The sequence below is a fragment of the Haemaphysalis longicornis genome, unplaced genomic scaffold (genome assembly GCF_048455015.1).
Source record: "Haemaphysalis longicornis isolate Haplotype H1 unplaced genomic scaffold, Haemaphysalis longicornis Haplotype H1 scaffold_4, whole genome shotgun sequence".
Classification (NCBI taxonomy): Eukaryota; Metazoa; Arthropoda; class Arachnida; order Ixodida; family Ixodidae; genus Haemaphysalis; species Haemaphysalis longicornis.
Genome location: NW_027526361.1, coordinates 206,810,172 through 206,822,962, shown reverse-complemented (window position 1 = coordinate 206,822,962; position 12,791 = coordinate 206,810,172). Strand labels below are relative to the sequence as shown.

At 52.8% G+C, this 12,791-nt stretch overlaps 1 protein-coding gene and 1 pseudogene across 1 annotated transcript in view; one reads left to right on the top strand and one right to left on the bottom strand.

Moving 5' to 3' along the window:
- LOC144179627 (uncharacterized) overlaps nucleotides 1–12,791 on the top strand; it is a 48,819-nt gene that overhangs the window by 4,561 nt on the left and 31,467 nt on the right. The gene's annotated exons all lie outside the window — the stretch shown is intronic.
- Nucleotides 1,575–11,687, bottom strand: LOC144178905 (uncharacterized; annotated as a pseudogene).

Sequence of the window (12,791 nt, the reverse complement as noted above, 5' to 3'; positions counted from 1 at the left end):
ACGACAGTAATAAAGAGTAGTGATACGTGCGGAATAATACCAGCTTTTCTAGTTTCCGACGCTTGTTGGGGGAAGGAAATGATGCGTGCGATTTGCGTTTTGTGTCGCTGAAAAGCGAAAGAAAATGGGAAAAGCAAATCTAACTGCACGGTTTTTGATGGCTTCTATGTGGTCGATGAGGTAATGTTAATGTCCGTCCCATATCTCAGTGGCATACTCTACTTTTGAGCGAATCAGTGCTTTATAGGCTAGCAGTTTTAAGTGTGAAGGAGCAAGTTTTATCGTACTCTGCAGATACCCGAGGGATCTTGTGGTGCTGCCGATTACTTCGTTGACCTGAACGGTCCAATGTAGATTGTTGGTAATATGCACACCTAAGTACTTGTACACATGTGTGCTTCTTAATAAAGAACCTGTTAGGGTGTTGTAATCAATTAAATGGTGTGCACGTCGGTAAAATGACTTCAAGTTCATTTTGATACATTTAACATTTTTCAATTGTTGCACCAGTTTGCAATTCGCATAACATCAGATTATATTTTCACGTACATTCACGTCTTATTTTCACGTACATTTGGGCATATAACACACAATCAGCCACAAATACGCTTATGTTCTTATAAATGTCCGACAGCAGATAATTAGCATAGATTAAAAACAACAATCGTACGAGTACTGTACCCCTAGGTACACTTGGCAAAACGGTGGTTGTGTGGAATTGTGCTTTATTGAGGGCGTTTTCGAACCAATTATTTGTAAATGAATCACAATTGAGCAGTTACCGTTTATGGCTTTTAATGCCGTTCCGAAATCGAGGAAAATTACGTCTGTTTAGTAGTTATTGCCCACGTTTACGTGCGAATCGTGTACGAATGAGCCAAGCTGCATTTCCCAGGATACCTCTTTGCGAAAACCATGTTGTGAGGTGAAGAGAATGTTATGGCGCTAGAGGTGCTTACTGATGTGCGAAATAAATGTTTGAATATTTTGGATGGTTCAGATGTAATGAAAGTGGGGCGCTAGTTCAACGGATATTACATTTTCCCGCTACTAAATTTGGGAACACTTTTCCCTACCATCCATTTAATGGGGATCCAGATTGACATTAACAATTGAGAAAATAGCAAAGCACGCATGGCACTAATACGCTCTTTGGCATTTTTTTGGTAATTTAGAGTTTTTTCAACTGGTCACGTCGCACACGACAGTTTGCTTATGTTGAAGAGGTGTTTATTCGCAGCGAATGGTAGCGTTCCAGGTGACGGTATTCAGGTAGGCACTAAGAGAAGTAGCCGGAGCGATGATCACGATGCAGGCAGCTATCAGAGATCGTGCCGCGTTCTCCACGAGGCCGGTGCTATCTCCTCGTCATCTTCACAGTCCCCATTCACTACATACCAATTATTGCCCATGGCCACCGTATCAGAGTATACCCACACGGGGCATAGTGCGTTCTTCACAGTGTCTGATGGCATATTCTAAATGGGCGAACCTTATGCGCTACAATTACCCCCCGCGGACAAAAGGACCATCCTGGCGACCTAAGGGCAAGATTGGATTGAATTGGAAAAGCTTTATTTGTGCCTGCAGCGAGCGCTCGCGGGCTCAGACGGGACCTCCGTCGTCTTTGGGGCGCCTGCCGGGCGGACTGGGTCCTCGCCCGCCGTTGCCGGCTCGCCAGGCCTCTGCCGTGCTAGCGCCTCGATGACCTGCTGGACGGCCCAGAGCTGATCTTCCTGGTTTTCGCTCACTACGGCTGCTCCCAGTCGCGGTGGGATCCTTCCTGACTTGGCTTCTTCCGGGTGTTTGGCGCAATCCCAAAGGATGTGCGTAAAGCTTGCCGTCTCTCCTCGACAAACTTTGCACTTCTCGGTCGGGTGCGTCTCAGGGCACATGCGATGCATAAGTGACGGGCTGGGTAGCGAGCCGGTGTGGAGCTGTCTGAATAAAACGGCTTGTTCTCGACTCAACCCTGGGCACGGGTGTGGGAGAGTTCTGCGAGCCAAGCGGAAAGCATTCGTTATTTCGCTGTACTCAGTCATCCGATCTTTCGTGCTGAACCATGCCGGACGGTCGGCCGAGGTGCGGTCCATGAGTGCTCGCGCCTCGGCATGTGCCGTCTTGTTGTGGTTGTCATTGCGGTCGGACGCGTTGCCTGCGTGCGCCGGGAACCACTTGATTCGAAATTTTCTGCCATTTTTGGTAACCATCTGCAGTATGCGTGCCGCCTCCTTTGCTACCATGCCCTTGGCGTAATTTCTTACTGCCTAGGCCTTGAGTCACACAGTCGTGCTCCGAGATGGCCAGGGCGATGGCCACCTCCTCCGCTTGTTCAGACATGGTGCATCTCACGCTGGCGGCCGTCCGCAAGACGCCGGTCGTGTCAACGATGGCTGCTGTGAAGCCGTTCTTCAGGTTGTTGTAATCGGCCGTGTCCACGTAGCGCGCATGCCTGTCGTTGGCGTGCAGGTCGATCAGGGCCTTGACCCTCGCTGTCCTTCTTCCCTTCTCGTGCTCGGGGTTCACGTCCTTGGGTATTGAGTCCACCCGGATGTTGCGCCCGATCTGGTCGGGAACGGGGAGTTTTGTTTCTGTCCTGTCTCTGTATTTATTGCCTAGGTCCTTCAGTGTCTGTCTACCGGTCCTGGTTGTAGACAGCCGCTCGAGCTGGGCGGCGCGTTGTGCCTCCACTATTTCCTGGAGCGTATTTTGTATTCCCAGTTGCAGGAGACGAGTGCTGCTAGTGGTTTCGTACAGCCCCAGTGCTGTCTCGTATGTTCTGCGGATGAGAATGTTTATCTTGTCGCGCTCGTACTGCAACCACTTGTGGTAGGCGGCTACGTACGTGACGTGGCTCATAACGCACGAGTGAACGAGCCTGATGAGTCTCTCCTTCCTCATGCCGCCTCTTTTGGATGTTACTCGTTTGAGTAGTCGCGTTGCGTTCACTGATTTTGCCATGAGCCGGGCGATGGTGTTGCCATTTCTTCCATGCATTTCTTTTACCATGCCTAGCATTCTGATCTTGATGAGCTTTGGGATCACGTTGCCTGATGTAGTTTTGATATTGATTTCCTCGCATTCTCGTGGGTTCATCTTGGGTTTTCGTTTCCTGACGGGAGGATATACCAGGAGTTCCGATTTGCTAGGCGAGCACCTCAGTCCGGTGCCTTCGAGTTGATCCTCAATTGCGTCGGCCGCCGCTCGTAGTGTGGACTCGATGTGGGCGTCGCTGCCACCTACCACCCACACCGTTATGTCGTCCGCGTAGATAGTACGTTTGGCGTCTCGGCCTCTCGGCCACTCCGATAATTACTAAGTTGAAAAGCATCGGCTAGATGACAGACCATTGTGGCGTGCCAGTGCTGCCGAGCTTCTCTTGCATTTCAAGGTCGCCTGCTCGTAACTCGGCGGTCATGCCCGTGAGGAAATCTTTGATGTAATTGTAGGATCTTACTCCCTTGTTGAGCTTGGAGACCTGGGACGGGATCGCAGAGTGCTTCACCTTAGCAAAGACGCTCTGCAGGTCGACACCTAGTATCGCTTTGTTGTCGTCGGTGTTGCCGTCGATGATTTGGTGCTTCAGCTGTATCATTGCATCTTGCGTGCCTAAGCGCTGTCTGAAGCCGATTATTGTCGCCGAGAGAGGGCCACCAGGTAATCTTGCCACCTGCAGGACATGCTGCAGTACCTTGCCCACGCAAGACGTGAGCGAGATGGGCCTGAGGTTGTCCGTGTCGGGTGGCTTTCCCGGCTTGGGAATTAGTATGGTTCTGGCTTTTTTCCACTGCTTCGGCAGCGTGCCTACTCTCCGACATTTGTTGAAATAATCCGCCAGGTTTTCGGTAGACTTGTCATCGAGGTTCTTGAGCGCCTTGTTCGTTACAAGGTCCGGGCCGGCCGCCGACCTGCTGTTGAGGTCTTGCAGAGCCGTGCGGACCTCCTCCACGTCGATGTCTGTGTCGAGTCTTTCGTTGGGCATTCCGCCGTACGATCCGTGTTGTTCTGTGGGAGTAGTTGGCAAGTATTTGTCGCTGACGCGTTTGATTACATTGTCGGTTCCGTGCCTCCAGACTTCTTGGTGGATGAGCTTTGCCAGTCGGTCTCGCTGGTGTGACTTGGTCTTGGTTTCGTCAAGCAGATGTCGTAGCAGGTTCCATGTTTTCCCGCTGTGCATCTGACCGTCGGTTACGTTCCAGATCTCGTTCCACTGCCGCACACAGAGCGTGTGCCAGTGTTCCTCGATTGCACGATTGAGCTCCGCGACGTTTTCTTTCTTAGCTTGCGATTGAGACGCTGTTTTTTCCACCTGTTCAGTATTGACTGCTTCGCTTCTAGAAGGTGAGCTAGACGGCTATTCATTCTGTTGGTTTCTATGTCCGTTTTCTATTTCCTTGGTCGAATTTCGTACGTCTTTGGTGATCTCGGTGGTCCGTGTTTCGATGTCATCGAATCCGCTCCTTTCCTCATTGTTCTGACTTCTGATGTCTCTGAAGGCTTTCCAGTCAATCCATGTATGTTTTCTGGTGGTGGTGCCACTGCGTTCCGGAATCACAACTTCCACGACTGTGTGGTCACTACCTACCTCCTGGTGTTCGTAACCAGGTTGTAACCAGGTTCGTAACCAGGTTGTTATTCTTCACGAACGTGAGATCGGGGGTGGTGTCATGGGACACAGAGTTCCCAATTCTCGTCGGGTGTGCCGGGTCCGTAATCAGGGTAAAGTCGAGTTCTGTTGAGTCTTGAGCTAGGTTGCGGCCTTTCACTGGGCTTTTGTCGTAGCCCCAGGCGGGGTCCATCGCGTTGAAGTCGCCGCACGCGACCAGCGTGTTGCGGCCCGCCGCGGTGCTGGATTTCTGGAGAAGGGCTTTAAATTTCTGATTTCTCTGCGATCGATTACTATATACATTTAGTAGGAAGATGCTCTGTTTCCTTTTTTTGGTTGGTATAAGTTCGGTGAGTGCGTGTTCAATCTTGATGTTGTTCAACCTGTGTTCGACGAAGGTGAGTCCTTTCCTTACTGTAGTGATGGAGTGACGTGACCTTTACACCAGGCGCACATGTGGCATTCTGCCCTTTAATAGACGTTGCACAAAATATATGCACGCACAAGGACACAGTGTTGCAAACCCAAACACTGAAACAAAAACTGTAACTACATCAATATATTGCCGCGAACCATACATTGGGTTTGCTTATTTGTGTTTTGCTTTTACCGCCCGGTTGCGCCGGTCTGCGTTATCTCTGCGCCAAGGGAAGCGCGTGTTCCATTCTTTCTTTCTGTGCCGCATGCGTTATCTGTTGTGATGGGGAGAGCGTTCCGATCTAACGTGAACGGCCCAGAATGATCTTCCTGGATCTACTATGTTCTCGATGCGAATCGACGTTTCGAGATCCACGCGCGCCGAAAGATAAAAGGCCTGCAGTGCGGACGCCGGGGCATTCGATTCGACGACACTCGCCTGTGCAAGTCACTTTGTTGACCGCTGCTTCGCCGCCTCTGTATTCTTTTGAGTTGTTAGGGGAGCACAAGTTCGCTCCAATAAACGTGTTTCTCATTCAACACAACTGCATCGTCCTTGTCTTCGTGACATCTGGTGGAGGTGCTGGGTACGCACCCTTCATGCCCACTACAACCTCGAAAAGCCGCCAAGCCAGTCCAACAAGAGCCAGCCCCCGCCTGCAAGATTTACCGCCCGAGTTCGGTTTGATGCCAGAAGGCCCCAAGAAAAGGAACGCTGCAACCAACACCAAGGTGCAAGAAACAACGTCGCCAATCGTCCTGCAGCAGCCCCGGGAACCGCCATCGTTCCGAGGAGCCCCCGCAGAAGACCCAGAAGAATGGTTGGAGAAACTGGAGCGCGTCCGGAAATTCAACAGGTGGGACGACGCAGAAACGTTCCGGCACGTTTTCTTTTACTTGGAAGATTCGGCTCGCACTTGGTTCGAGAACCACGAGAGCTCCTTGACAAACTGGGCGCAGTTCAAAAGCGAGTTTACTAAGACCTTCACTACCGTCGTGCGGAAAGAAAGAGCCGCCCTTTTGTTGGAAACACGCACGCAACACCCCAACGAAGGTGTCGTGATCTTCGTTGAGGAGATGAAGCAGCTATTTCGCCGCGCGGACCCCGAAATGACGGAAGAAAAGAAGCTGCGCTTCTTAATGCGCGGAGTGAAGGAGGAACTGTTTGCTGGACTTGTCCGAAATCCGCCCAAAACCGTCGCCGAATTCGTGACCGAAGCTAGCACCATTGAGAAAGCCCTCGAAATGCGTGCTAAGCAGTATGACCGCAACTTTGTTGGCGCGGCCAATGCGAACAACTTTGGCAGCACGCGGATCCCGGCCGACAGCCTACGCGAGACTATCCACGCAATAGTGAGAGAGGAGCTGCGGAAACTTCTCCCAACGCCGCCGCAGCCCCAAGTCGCTTCCCTCACCGACGTGATTAGAGAAGAAGTGCAACAAGCGTTGGGAACTTCTACGCCATCCGAGGTACCCCGAGAGCCACAAGCTATGACATACTCCGCGGCTGTTCGTCGACCCCGCCCTGCTCCAACACGCCGTCAAGAGGCCCCGCCGTACCGCCGCCCACTGTCACCCGCCCGACCCCCGGTAGCCCGAAACCAGACGCCGAGGAAGACGGACGTATGGCGAACTCCCGATAACCGTCCTCTGTGCTACCACTGCGGAGAGGCCGACCACATTTACCGTCGCTGCCCATACAAGAGACTCGGACTGCGTGGTTTCTCCGTCGACGCACCTCGCCCTCTCCCTGGCCAACGACCACGTGAGATCGACGAGTATCTATCTGAAACCAGCCGTGGCCCAGCGCGTTTCAACCGTTCGCCGTCGCCCTACCCCTACCAATCGCCGAACCGCCGTAGCAACGCTGACTTCGCCCGTGGAAGGTCCCCCATCCCACGCGGGGGAAACTAAAGGCGGCAACTTCTGGAGGTGAAGTTGCTCTACGGCGAAAAACTAGAAACCCTCCAACGACGCAAGGACGCGCTGAAGACAGTGATTCACGACATGCCCTCATCCCGACGACCCGACCTAACCCTGACGAGACTCCCGAACACGACGACAGCTACACGGCGCGACGCGTACCCGACCTGACCGAGACGTCCGTTGAGAAGACGACGACAACGATGATGCACAGTGCCCGACCATCAACACGTACAAGCAGAGATACGACGCCCCGACGAACCCGGAACTCGAGGACGACTGCATCTGACGTCAAGGTGTCCATCGACGGCTTTGACGTAGTCGCCCTGGTAGACACGGGAGCTGACTATTCGGTAATGAGCGGACCATTTGCGTCTAAACTGAAGAAAGTTATGACCAGATGGGACGGTCCGCACATACGCACAGCAGGAGGCCACCTCGTGACGCCAAGTGGAACGTGCACATCGCGCGTCACCATAGACGGCACAACGTACCCTGCGGCGTTCGTCGTTCTGCCTAACTGCTCCCGCGACGTGATTCTCGTAATGGACTTTTTGACGGACAACGGCGCAATAATTGATCTGCAGACCAAGTCGATAACATTTTCCTCCAATCACTCCACGACGCCGCAGCCGAACCCCGATCACCGTGCTGCTGTCAGGATCGCCGACGATCACATCACCCTGCCACCCCGCGCAAGCTTGATGATCGCCGTCTACTGTGAGGATGCTGCTTCTGACATCGACGCTATCGTAGAGAGTGATCGAAGGTTGCTTCTCGACCGCGGTGTCTCCGTCGCAAGAGGCATTGCGCACTTTAAGCAACGCCAATCTCACGTTTTGGTCACTAATTTCACCGAATTGTACCAGCATTTAAACAAGGGAGCTGCAATTGCGTTCCTCGAAGAAACGCTAGAAGCAAGTGATGCGATCGCAGTCGCCGACTTTGAACGCACACCCGTAGAAACATTCAAGCTCCCGCAGCCATTCGACGTGAATCCGGCGCTACCACAAGAACAACGGAAATAATTATTGGCTTTGCTGCGTCGCTATAGCGAATGTTTTTCGTAGAGCGCAAAACTACGTCAGACCCCTCTAGCGAAGCACCGAATAATAACCGAAGATGGAGCCCGACCTACCCGACAGTCACCGTACCGCGTCTCTTCACACGAACGGGAAGCCATCCGGACTCAAGTCGACGACATGCTGAGCGATGACATTATACAGCCATCGAAAAGCCCCTGGGCTGCGCCCGTCGTACTCGTAAAGAAAAAAGACGGCACATTAAGGTTTTGCGTTGACTACCGGCGACTGAACAAAATCACGAAAAAGGACGTGTACCCCCTCCCCCGAATCGACGACGCCCTCGACCACCTCTGCCACGCGAAGTACTTCTCATCGATGGACCTGAAGACCGGCTACTGGCAAATAGAAGTGGACGAGAGAGACCGAGAGAAGACTGCATTTATAACCCCAGACGGCCTATACGAGTTCAAGGTGATGCCGTTTGGGCTGTGCACAGAACCAGCGACGTTTCAAAGAGTCATGGACACTGTGATAGCTGGCCTTAAGTGGCACACCTGCCTCGTATACCTCGACGACGTAGTGGTATTCGCCCGGACTTTCGACGAACACCTTGCAAGGTTGGAGTCTGTACTCGAGGCCATTCGTACGTCGGGGTTGACGCTGAAGCCTGAAAAGTGCCGTTTCGCATACGAGGAACTCAAGTTCTTGGGCCACGTCGTCAACGCCGCGGGAGTCCTACCTGACCCGGCAAAAACTTCAGCTATCGCGAACTTCCCTAGGCCGAAAGACAAGAAGGGCGTGCGAAGATTTCTCGGGCTGTGCGCATACTACCGGCGCTTCGTCGCAAACTTCGCACGCATTGCAGAGCCACTCACGCGCTTGACGAAAGACAGCACCCCTTTCAGCTGGGAAAACGACCAAGAAAAAGCATTCTCCGAGCTGCAAAAACGCCTGCAAAGCCCGCCCGTGCTCGCTCATTTCGACGAAAATGCCGAAACGGAAATGCACACGGACGCCAGTGATATAGGCTTGGGTGCCGTCCTTGTCCAAAAGCAAAGCGGCTGCGAAAGGGTAATCGCCTATGCCAGCCGTGGTCTGTCGAAGGAGGAGAAAAACTATTCTGCCTCTGAGAAAGAGTGCCTGGCTATTATATGGGCGATTTCAAAATTTCGCCCATACGTGTATGGAAGGCCATTCAAGGTTGTAACAGACCACCATGCGCTGTGTTGGCTCGCCAATTTGAAGGACCCCTCTGGCCGTCTCGGGCGGTGGAGCTTGCGCCTGCAGGAGTTCGACGTTACAGTCGTTTATAAATCCGGCAGGAAACACTCCGACGCCGATTGCCTGTCCCGCGCCCCCGTCGACCCACCACCAGAAGACTCTGATGAAGACAGCGCGTTCTTCGGGATAGTGACAGAGAGCGACCTAGCCGCCCAGCAGCGTGCCGACCCCGACTTACGCGTCCTAATCGAGTACCTCGAGGGATGCAACGTTGCCGTTCCTAGGACCTTCAAACGCAGCTTACCAGCATTCAGCCTGAGAAACTCCGTCCTCGTGAAGAAGAATTTCAGCCCCGGAACAAGAGCGAATTACCTTCTCGTCATCCCCGCGGACCTTCGTGACGAAATTTTGGAAGCGTGCCACGACGACCCGTCTTCCGGACATCTCGGCACAGCCCGCACTATTGGAAAAATCAAGGCGAGGTACTACTGGCCCGGCCTTACCTCTGACGTCACCCACTACGTCCGGAGCTGCCGTGACTGCCAGCGACGAAAAACGCCGCCGACAAGACCCGCCGGACTTCTGCAACCGATCGCCGTCCCATCGAGACCATTTCAACAGATTGGAATGGACCTTTTAGGCCTGTTCCCTACGTCACGATCACAGAACAAGTGGATTGTCGTAGCGACAGACTACATGACGCGCTACGCAGAGACCGCCGCTCTTCCGAGGGGGACTGCACAAGAAGTGGCAAAGTTCTTTATAAGCCAAGTTGTGCTGTGACATGGAGCCCCGGAAGTCCTAATCACAGACCGCGGAACGGCATTTACTGCGGAGCTGATGCAAGGAGTATTGCGCTACAGCAACACGGATCACCGAAGAACGACGGCGTACCACCCCCAAACGAACGGACTAACAGAACGTCTGAACAAGACAATCGCAGATATGCTGTCAATGTACGTTGACGTTGAACATAAGACTTGGGACGAAGTGCTCCCGTATGTCACGTTTGCGTACAACACGGCTATCCAGGAGACGACGCAGCTGACGCCGTTCGAGCTTGTCTACGGTAGAAGGCCGACTACGATGCTCGACGCCATGCTTCCGCACGTAGAAGACGACGACCTCAACGCCGACGTCAACGGATATCTTCAACGTGCGGTGGAGGCCCGCCAGCTCGCTCGAGTTCGTATAACGGACCAGCAGCTGGTGGATGCGGGCCGCTACAACCTCCGACGCCGAGACGCCGAGTACCAACCAGGGGATCGTGTGTGGGTTTGGACTCCCATTCGACGACGCGGACTCAGTGAGAAGCTCCTGCGACGCTATTTCGGACCCTACCAGATTCTACGACGTGTTGGCCAACTTACCTACGAAGTGATCCCTGATGGTGACTCCGGCACATCACGACAACGCAGGCGGCCTGAAGTCGTCCACGTGGTTCGCCTGAAACCTTTCTACGGACGATGACGAATTTTTATTTTCATTTGTTCGGACTGTCGCTTATATTAGCATCGGGTCGATGCACTCTTAGAGGGGGGGTAATGCCGCGAACCATACATTGGGTTTGCTTATTTGTGTTTTGCTTTTACCGCCCGGTTGCGCCGGTCTGCGTTATCTCTGCGCCAAGGGAAGCGCGTGTTCCATTCTTTCTTTCTGTGCGGCATGCGTTATCTGTTGTGATGGGGAGAGCGTTCCGATCTAACGTGAACGGCCCAGAATGATCTTCCTGGATCTACTATGTTCTCGATGCGAATCGACGTTTCGAGATCCACGCGCGCCGAAAGATAAAAGGCCTGCAGTGCGGACGCCGGGGCATTCGATTCGACGACACTCGCCTGTGCAAGTCACTTTGTTGACCGCTGCTTCGCCGCCTCTGTATTCTTTTGAGTTGTTAGGGGAGCACAAGTTCGCTCCAATAAACGTGTTTCTCATTCAACACAACTGCATCGTCCTTGTCTTCGTGACAATATATAGGATACAACATATTTCCCTCCCTCAACTTTTGGTAAATCTGTAAGTATGTTACTAGAGGTTAATCGCGCTTAGTTTCTACATGGCAAGAGAATACACCGCAAGAAAGAAATTGTATAACCCGAATTACAAATACACATCAAAACACTACATCAGTGAATACACTCAAAATAGGCACACCAACTCTGAAAAAATCCTTGAACACATTCACAGTTCGTGTCCATATCTGGCCGGCGGCTGTCTGTCTCGATGCGGTTTAATACGACGGCCGGGTGGGCACGACACAATTGGTTGTTCTGTAGTGTTCACGGACGGCCGTGACACAGTTTCTAATGCAGGACACTGTTCTGTGGCTGACCTCGTTAACGAAGCAAGATCGCATACTGCACTGGGCCCAGGTTGCACTGCAGGAACACTTGCCTCTGCAGACGCTGGCTGCCATGTAGCAGCGAGAAGTGTCGCATCGCCGGGGTGGTGATGAAGCGACAAGTCACGACAAACTGGATGTTGCTGAAGGCCATTGTTGCTCATGTGACGAGCAGGCACCTTGCTCATCTTTGCGGCGTTCCAGGTTCTACCGTCATCGAGGAGGAAGGATGCTGGACCACGTTGCTCGACGACTTCCCTGGGCTTTTAAAAAGAAGTGTCACCCTTAAATGAAACCGATGGTTTCTTCACACGCACCATGTTTCCTACCACCACCACTGTCGGCCTTGCCCGTCGCCTCCTGTCGGTGTAGGCTTTGCTGTACTGTTGCCTGTGCTTGACACGCTGTCGAAGCCTGGCCAGTTCCTGATAGGGTGTCTTCGCAAACAACTCGGGCGATAAGCCGGGGATTTCAAGCTTTGTCCTTGGCAGCCTTCCATGAAGCAGTACCGCAGGGGCCACTCCTGTTGTGGCGTGAGGTGTATGCCTGTAAACGGCGAGATAATCCCGTACAGCAGTTCGCAGCGAACGCTATTCCAGACGAGCCTGTTGGAGGTACGTCTCGAATGTGCGGTTGAACCGCTCGATCGGTCCATTTGCTGCGGATAATAAACAGATGAACGCGACAGGCGGACCGCTCGTTCTTTTAGGAAGTCGATAAATTCTTTTGAGGTGAACTGGGGCCCATTATGGCAGACTATCTCTTCAGGATACCCTTCCCTCACAAAGATATTGAGCAGGAACTCGTTCACGGTTCTTCTAGAAACGTCTCTGCACAACTGCACTTCAGGCCATTTTGAGAAGAAGTGCGCGAGCGTCAGTGCAAACCTGCAATCTGGAGGTGCCCTCTCCAGGGGACCAACGATATCAATCGAAAGTTTCTGCCACGGTCCCTCCGGTAGCTCCACAGGTTTCAAAGGAGCAGGGGACGTCTTGGCCGATTTATCCGCTGCTTGACAGATGGTACAATTGTGGACTGCTTATTCCATATGTCTGTCCATGCGGGGCCACCAAAACTGCTCCCTAAGTCTGGCTTTGATGCGTCCGATACCCTCGTGGGTTTCATGCGCTGTTGCTACCAGTTGAACCATGAGAGATGAAGGAATGACGAGCCTCTCTGCCCGCAACAACAATTCTCCCCCTACTGACAATTCCTCTCGAACTCTGAAATATGGTTTCAGCTCTTCACGCAAGTTCTT